General features: G+C 39.7%; 2 pseudogenes; one reads left to right on the top strand and one right to left on the bottom strand.

Moving 5' to 3' along the window:
- Positions 1-3,362: 3,362 nt before the first annotated feature.
- LOC150050006 (ADP/ATP translocase 2 pseudogene) lies at positions 3,363-4,239 on the bottom strand (annotated as a pseudogene).
- Positions 4,238-8,916, top strand: part of LOC150050005 (large ribosomal subunit protein uL1 pseudogene) — a 38,010-nt pseudogene continuing 33,331 nt past the window's right edge.

Genomic DNA, 8,916 nt, shown 5'->3' with positions numbered 1-8,916 from the left:
TGTGACAGAAATAAAAGAGGAATCATTTCAGCCTCAGTCTTCTATTTACAAAACTATTACAAAAATAGTTAATCCACAACTTCTCTGAGTCTCACTTTCTCTTTCTGTAAATTGAGGAAAAGAATCTCTATCTCATTGCATATATAATGGCAAGCAGAATTCCGAACCATAGAGACCTTCAATAAATACTAATATCTTGACAAAAGGCAAGATCTTGGTGACACATGTACTCCTAGCTGTTTAAGAGATTGAGATCCAGAGAATCACAGGTCCAGCCTCCCTAGCAGGAAAAACTCCTTGAAATTCTATCTCTCTTTCTCACTCAAATAAGCAGCACAAAAACAGCGCTAACGATGTGGTATGGAACTCAAGTAATATTGTGGCAGTCAAGCAAGCAAGAATAAAAAATGTAAGGCCCTGAGTTCAAACCTTAGTACTAGAAAAGTAAAGCAAATCACTTTAGTTATGAAATGAAACCATACTCCTCAAAAGAAGAAACCTAAGTGAATAAACTGAAAGTCTTGAGTGGTGTAGAGTTTTCCATGGGATTCAAGACTATTTCAGGGAAATGACCTATAATTTCTTAGCTCAGTGGTGAAAATGACTAGAGAATTTGTCTTCATAGGAAGGCAGAGAGAAGGACTGTCCAAGATAACATAGTAGAAAAACCAAGGCTATAGTCATAGATCACCATGTTGTTGTATAATTAGTTGGGCTATAAAATACCAGAGTACATCTGGAAAAGGTGATAATCTGCATTAATCAGATATCTATGATATATTAAAATATTATGACATATTAAAATCAACTTAATGCAAACATTTGTTGCAAGGATTTGTTATCATGATCAGAAGCATGCAGTTCCACTGAGGTTCAGTTGATCTAGGCTGGGTTTAGCTGGGTAACTGAATGAACACTGCATTAGGTACCTTTGCTTAAGGTTGTGAGTTAAGCTCTGGTCTTTTTCATGAGTGCTAATTCTAGGTCTTTCTAAAGGAGGAATCCAGAGTCCCTTCTCAGAACATCCAGAGCACAAGAACCAAGTCATATAATTCAAAACAAACAAAACATCCCATAAAGCTAGGTGGCTCACGCCTATAATCCTAGCTACTCAGGAGGATGTGAAAATTGCAATGCCAGCCTGGGCAAAAAAAAAAGTCTAAAATACTCTTACTTCCAAATAACAACCAGAAAACTGGAAGTGAAGCTGTAGCTCAAAGTGGTTAGTGAGTATTAGCCTTGAGTAAAATAGAGCTCACAGATAGGCCCTGAGTTCAAAATCCCGTAACTGACAAAAGCCAAACATATAAGACCATTTTTCCCCAAAATGTCTGCTCAGATTTTATTACCAAAGCAAAGCATATGTACTAAAGTTTCATATTTCATTACCAAAACTTGTTATATGTGGTAAAGTCTCAATGTAAGAGCACAGCAAAAGTACAAGGAATAGAAGTTCAATTCTTTTTCTTTTTTCTTTTTTTTTTGGCCAGTCTTGGGGCTTGAACTCAGGGTCTGGGCACTCTCCTTGGACAGAGTTTGCCTAAGGGTAGTACTTTGCCACTTGAGCCATAGTGCCACTTTCAGCTTTTTCTGTGTAGTGGTACCAAGGAATTGAACCCAGAGCTTCGTACATGCTAGGTGAACACTCTAACACTAGGCTATGTTCCTGGCTCTCCGAAGTACAATTCTTTATAAGGTCATCTGAAGGCTTTGCTGTTGCAGTATTTCAGGAAGAAATCCTTGAAAGAAAACAATTTGGGGCCGGGAGTTTGGCCTAGTGGTTAAAGTGCTTGCCTAGCATGCATGAAGACCGGGGTTCAATTCCTCGGTACCACATATAGAAAAAAGCCGGAAGTGGTGCTGAGGCTCAAGTGGTAGAGCTCTAGCCTTGAGAAAGTCCAAGGACAGTGCTCAGGCCCTGAGCTCAAGCCCAGGATTGGCAAAAAAAAAAGACAAAAAAAAAAAAAAGAAAACAATATGTTCAGAGCTATTGCAGAGAATAGAGTAAACAAAAGATATATGAGGCAATTAGAAAACACTTCTGTGGCAGGGAGAAGTTCAGAAGAAAAATTTGAAAAGAAGATGAAAAGAAGAATTAAGAGCATAGTGTAGATTTGGATTTTATAGCTAAATTTGATTGGATATATATTATGTGTCAGATGATGTGCTATATTTTTATGGGTATTTTAATTTTTTCTCAAAGATTGGATTAATTTTATTAATCATTAGTTTAAGCATAGCAGGTTAACAACTGTGTTCAATATCATTTAGCTAGAAAGTGGTAGGATTGAGAGTAGGCCCTATGTAATGGTCTCTGAGAAAAAAAAATACCCTTTATTATTTTATTATTCATTTCCCTACTTTTAAAACCATTGCTAGTAGATTTTGCTTTGTTTTCTTTTTTTAAAAAAAAAAACAATACTGAGGTTTAAACTCAAGGTATGACACTTGCTACATAGATATTCTAATACCTGACCTATATAGTTGCACTTTTTGTTTTAGTGGTTTTATTAATACTGTCTTACGTTTTGTTGAGTATCATCTTGGACTTTGATCTTCCTATTGACACCTACTTCCTGCATCTTTGGGTTCACAGAGTCATATCATCACACTCAGCTTACTGAGTCTTATTAACTTTGTCCCTTGGGCTATTCACAAGCTGTGTTCTTCCCAGTCTCTATCTCTGGAAGAACTGGAATTATGGCCATCATGCTCATCTTATTTTCTTCCTTCCTTCCTTCCTTCCTTCCTTCCTTCCTTCCTTCCTTCCTTCCTTCCTTCCTTCCTTCCTTCCTCCCTCCCTCCCTCTTTCCTTCCCTCCTCTCTACTCTCTCTTTTTTTTTGTCTGTCCTGAGACTTGAACTCTAGGCCTGGGTGTTGTCCCTGAGCTCTTCAGGTCAAGGCTATCACCTTACCCCATGAATCACAGGGCCATTTCTGGTTTTCTGGTGGTTAGAGATAGGAGTCTCATGGACTTTAATGTCCCGGCTGGCTTTCATCTGTGATCCTCAGATCTCAGCCTCCTGAGAAGCTAGGATTATAGACATGAGCCTGGCTTGCTCTTTCTTTCTTTCTTTTGTTCTTTCTTTCTTTCTTTCTTTCTTTTCTTTCTTTCTTTTTCTTTTAAAGATGTCTTTATTCATTCAGGTGTGACTGAAATAAAAAACATACATTGAGTCCCATTATTACCATCATAGAAATAGCTTTAACACAAAACTGGTGAGGTGAATATTGCTTCCCACTTTCAACCAGCAAATTTTTGTCAATGATAAACAGCCCAGAATCTGTCCCAAAATGTTCAAGACTATACAACATAGCTCATCAGAGACTCCTGGGTAAACAACTTAGGGGTACTTCTTGATTTCATCATACTAGACAAGCACAAAGGCTCCCCCCATTCCCCTGAGAACATTGGACCATGCACCCTTGAAAAAGGCCTTGCTTCCTTCATCAGGTGCGATCTTCCATCAGCAGTCCAGTGTGCCTTTGTACATGATATCAGTTCCTTTGCGACCTGATTGCATCATCATGCGGTGGCTCACAGTATCAATAGGATAGGAAATCAAACCAGCAATAGTCATGACAGACTGTGCGATCATCCAGCTGATGAAAGTATGAGTATTTTTAGGATCTAGAAGCATTCCCTTTGCGGTGTCATAGATACCAAAGTAGGCAGCCCGGTAGACAATAATACCCTGTACAGACATATTGAAACCTTGATACAGGCCTCTAAGCCCATCGGATTTGTAGATCTTTACCAGGCAGTCAACAAAGCATTTAAATTCTCTTTCAGCTCCAGCTTTGCCTACATCAGCTGCTAGACGGGTACGGGCAAAATCAAGAGGGTACACAAAACACAGGGAGGTGGTCCTGGCTGCCCCTCCAGAGGCCAGATTCCCTGCAAAGTAGCGCCCAAACTGGGTTTTCTTGTCAACACCGCCCAGGAAGATCTGCTCGTATTTATCTTTGAAGGCGAAGTTGAGAGCTTGGGTGGGGAAGTATCTGATGACATTGGCCAGGTTACCACGCCAGAAAGAGCACTCCCTGTTCCTTCGGGATCCGCACCACGCGGTCTACAATGCCCTTGTACTGCTTATCGGCGGTGATTTGCTTGCTGGCATGTTGTACCTGTAGCAGGAGCTTAACGCGCTCGATGGGCGCTACAGCAGTCTTGGAGATAGCAGCCGCCACTCGACCGGCCAAGAAGTCCTGGACGAAGGACATGGTGGCATCAGTCATGTTGAAAGAAGAGAAGGCGAGCAAGTGCGAGCGGGACGGGGAGAAGCGGAGAGCCCGCAAGTACTCCCGGGCTGGAGACTTTCTTTCTTTCTCTTTCTTTCTTTCTTTCTTTCTTTCTTTCTTTCTTTCTTTCTTTCTTTCTTTCTTTCTTTCTTTCTTTCTTTCTTTCTTCCTTCCTTCCTTCCTTCCTTCCTTCCTTCCTTCCTTCCTTCCTTCCTTTCGTTTAAACTCTGGGCCTGGGCACTGTTCTTGAGCTTTTCTACTCAAGGCCAGTGCTCTACCACTTTGATCCACAACTCTACTTTCAGTTTCCTGATGGTTCATTGGTGATAAGAGTCTCCTGGACATTCCTGCCCAGGCTGGCTTTGAACTGTGATCCTCAGATCTCAGTCTCTTGGGTAGTTAGGATTACAGGCATGAACCACCACTTCTGGCTTTTTCTATGTATGTGGTACCGAGGAACTCTAGACCCAGGCCCAGAGTTCAAGCCCCATGACTGACGGGAAAAAAAAACAAAAAAAAAAAAAGAAAGTAATGTTTTGTGCTTTACCATTGAAGCCACAACTTCAACCATTCTTGGTGGTAGGAGTTAATTTTTTCTTTTCTTTCTGGGTTTTTTTTTTTCTGTTTTTTGAGGGGAGTAAAGGGTGATGCAGAAATGAAATGAATGGAGGAAGAAAGGATGAATAGATGCAGTCATAGGACTCAGTAAATACTATATGGAAAGTGAACAATGCAACTTGTGGCAAGGGCAAGAAGGGTAAACTGGAGAAAAGTGACAGAAGTGGTGACATTGTCCAAAAGGAAATGTACTCCCTGTCTGATGTATGAAATCATAACCCCTTTCCACAACACCTTATTAGCAATAAAGGAAAGTCAGTGAAGCAGTAAATTACAGATGGAAGAAACTAAATCAGGGCTCACGACAAATGCCCTGGAAAGTTCAAGAAAGTATATATCAAAGAGAAAAGAATGAGTTAAATGTACAAACATCACAGCACATGGGTTCTGGTAGCGCAAGTTTGTATTTTTTTTTTTCCAGTCCTGGGTGGGAACTCAGGGCCTAGGTACTGTCCTTAGACACTTTTTGCTCAAGGTTATCGCCCTGCCACTTAAGCCATAGCACCACTTCCAGCTTGTTCTGAGTATGTGGTAGGGCTTTGTGCATGTGAGGTAAGTACTCTTCTATGAGACTATGCTCCCAGTCCTACAAATCTGTATTTAATCCTATATATTCTGGAGGTTGAAATCTGAGAATCTCTGTTCAAAACAGTCCACATAGACAAATACAAGGCTCTCTTTTTGCCCCAGTTAACCAGCAAAATTCTGGAAGTTTGAGCAAAAAAGTTAAGGGAGAAAGGCCCAGCCTTTAGTTAAATCATAATACTGGTGCCTTTTCATGCACACATGTACACACACACACACACACACACACACACAAATGAATTCATTAAAACAAAATGAACCATTACGGTAAATATGCAAGTATGGCCATGACTATTTTAATAAGGATTATTTCTATAATGATAGAATTAAGCCATGTACTGTGTGGTGAGAGCACAAGAGAGGCAGAAAATTAAAGACTAGTCATTCAACCTCTTTGTCCTTCAATAGCAATAATTTCTTCAAAACTTTTTAAAAACATTCTTAGGGCCAGGAGTTTGGACTCGTGATAGAGTGCTTGTCTAGCATGCACAAAGACCTGGCTTCAATTCCTCAGTACCACATACATAGAAAAGGTGGAAGTGGGGCTGTGGCTCAAGTGGTAGAGCTCTAGTCTTAAGGAAGGCTCAGGCCCTGAGTTCAAACACCAGGACTGGTAAAAAAAATAAATATTGTAAAGGTGATGAAATAGGTGTTACAACTACATAAGTCAGGGAAGTAATACATTTCTTGACTAACAGTGTTACCCCCTCCCTCATTTCCTCCCACTTTCCCCCAATTTCCCTTACCCCAAGTTGTAAAGGTGCATTTCTAATATAATGTCTAGTGTGTATGGATGCTGCATTGGCTCACTCTTTGTCCCATCATTTTTGTGATTTCCCCTTCTCTTCCCCAAGTCAGATAAACTTATATACAAGACAAAGGGTATAGAAAATAAAAAGTGACGATAGGGAATAAGCCAAAAGGAAAAGGAAAAAAATGAAATAATTGAAAAATGTGCTAAAAATTAGTTTGCATATTTGAAGTTCATTTCGATAAGCATCATTTTACACACTCAGATGCACATAGCTTGGACCATTGTGATTCTCTGCTAAGAAGATCCTATATATATTCTAGTTATTACAAATGAGGGAAATCATGCAGCCTATGTTTATTTGGGTATGGATTGCTTCACTTCATAAAATTTTTTTCTGAGTCTTTCCATTTTCTTATTAGTGGGACAGTATCATTCTTTCTAATGGAAGCATAGAATTCATATATATATGTATATGTATATGTGTATATATATATATATATATATACCACATTTATCTACATAGGGACATCAGGGTTCTCATAGTGTGAATTTATAGAAAATACATATTATATCTATTAAAATTAATGCAAGCTATTTTGTAATGAAAAGCTATTAAAATGAGCATGGTCTGGTAAAAAATCAATAGAAACATGGACTTTGAATACCTGAATTTGATAATGGTCCCCTCCAATTTTTAATCATTTCATGCTTGGAAATATTTTTCCACATCTCTGAAGTCCAAGATGATCCTGTTTGAATGAGAATAATACATGTTTTGCAGCCTTATAGAGATGTTGTGAGTTGGGAACATGTACGGAGAAACCCTTGAAAAGATTAGACTCCTGCAAGGGTACAAGGTTCATCCATTGTAGTCTTTACACAGAGAAAACAAATTATCTGTGAGTTTTCGGACACATTTTTACCAATCCCCCTCAAAACAACAGAAACAACAATAAAATCTCAAAATACTACCTTATCAACTTTTCCTTTTTATCTTTTTTTGTTGTTTTTGTCTTTTGTTTGTTGGTGCTGGTACTGAGGCTTGAACTCAGGGCCTTGAGCTCTTCTATAACGGCTTGTCTTCTACCACTTGAGCCACACCTCCACTTCTGACTATTTGCTAAGTAACTGAAGATAAGAATCTCATGGAGCCAGTTATCCTAGCTACTCAGGAGGCTGAGATCTGAGGATTGAGGTTCAAAGCCAGCCAGGGCACTAAAGTCCATGAGACTCTTATATCCAATTACCCACTAGAAAACTGGAAGTGGAGCTGTGGTTCAAGGGGTAGGACAGTAGCCTTGAGCTGAAGAGCTCAGGGACAATGTCCAGGCACAGAGTTCATGACCAACACCACCACCACCAACAAAAATAATAATAATCTCATGGACTTTCCTGCCTGGGCTAGCTTGGAACTGTAGTGAACCTTCATTACCATGACTCATTGCAGTGAGAGTAGAGGGAAAATATCTAATGTATTATAAAATATTATTATCAAAGTTCAGACTATAGTAAACTAGCTGGCTCTTTCTATTGCTTTCTCTACTGGTTCCTATTAATACATATCCCACCTTTCTGTAAAATCTTTCCCAGAATTCCTTTAGACCAAAAGAAGTTTCTTCTTGAGCATTGATATTATATGAACTCTGAAGTCTGTCCTTTGCTCAACTGCTCATCTTCTGCTTAGCACTACTGGCTCTTCAGGCTACAATTCTGGGGAGCCTCAGTTTTCTGCTGGCCCTCAGTCACCCACAGCTATGGCTCACTTAGTCAAGAAGTACATCTGCCAGCAGCTTACAGTGGTTTGATGAGATAGATTTTTCTAATTATTAAGTTTATATTAAAACAGTTAAATAAAAGATTCCACATTCAACTCTATGTGATCTACCCGTGTGGGGAAGGTGGGCAGATAAATTGGATCGTGCCCATGATCATAGAATTGATTACTATAGAAATTCCTGCTCTAGCTGAAATTCCTGACTCATCCATGTGAACAAGATAGCCTAAAGGACAATGGCTCTAAACAGCAAATTTCTTGTTGTAGCTGAGATTTTTCTTCTAGCTTCTCAACCTTTTTAAAAAAGCAAACTCTGTATTTTCCTTGCTGTCTTACATACTTTGGAAAGAAGAACTAAATCTCTACTTGCTCTAATAAACAAAACACAACAGTCAACCAAAACTATAAATACTGAGACAGTGTGAAAAAGTAACCCCACAGATGAGTTGCCTATTTGGAGGGAAAATAAGTGGGCTGCCAGTATACACTTTCACATTTTATTTTTTGCCAGTCCTGGGGCTTGAACTCAGGGCCTGTGCACTGTCCTTGGACTTTCTTAAGGCTAGAGTCATACCCCTTGTGCCACAGCATCACTTCCGGCCTTTTCTGTGTATGTGGTACAGAAGAATCGAACCTGGGTCTTCATTCATGCTAGGCAAGCACTCTACCAGTAGGCCAAACTCCCGGCCCTCTTTAATACCACTTTTTTTTTTTTTTTTTTTTTGGTGGGTCTTGAGGCTTGAAATCTGGGCCTGGGCATTGTCCTTGATCTCTTCAGCTCAAGGATACTGCCCTACCCTTGAGCCAAGCCCCACTTCCTATTTTCTAGACGTTAATTGGAGATAAGAGTCTCAGGCCCTTTGTGTTTGGGCTGGCTTTAAATCTTGATCCTCAGATCTCAGCCTCCTGAGTAGCTAGAATTACAGGCGTGAGCCACCTTGCC

Source organism: Megascapheus bottae, chromosome 18 (genome assembly GCF_031878675.1).
Source record: "Megascapheus bottae isolate mThoBot1 chromosome 18, mThoBot2.hap1, whole genome shotgun sequence".
In the NCBI taxonomy this organism is placed as follows: Eukaryota; Metazoa; Chordata; class Mammalia; order Rodentia; family Geomyidae; genus Megascapheus; species Megascapheus bottae.
This window is presented reverse-complemented; position numbering and strand designations above follow the sequence as displayed.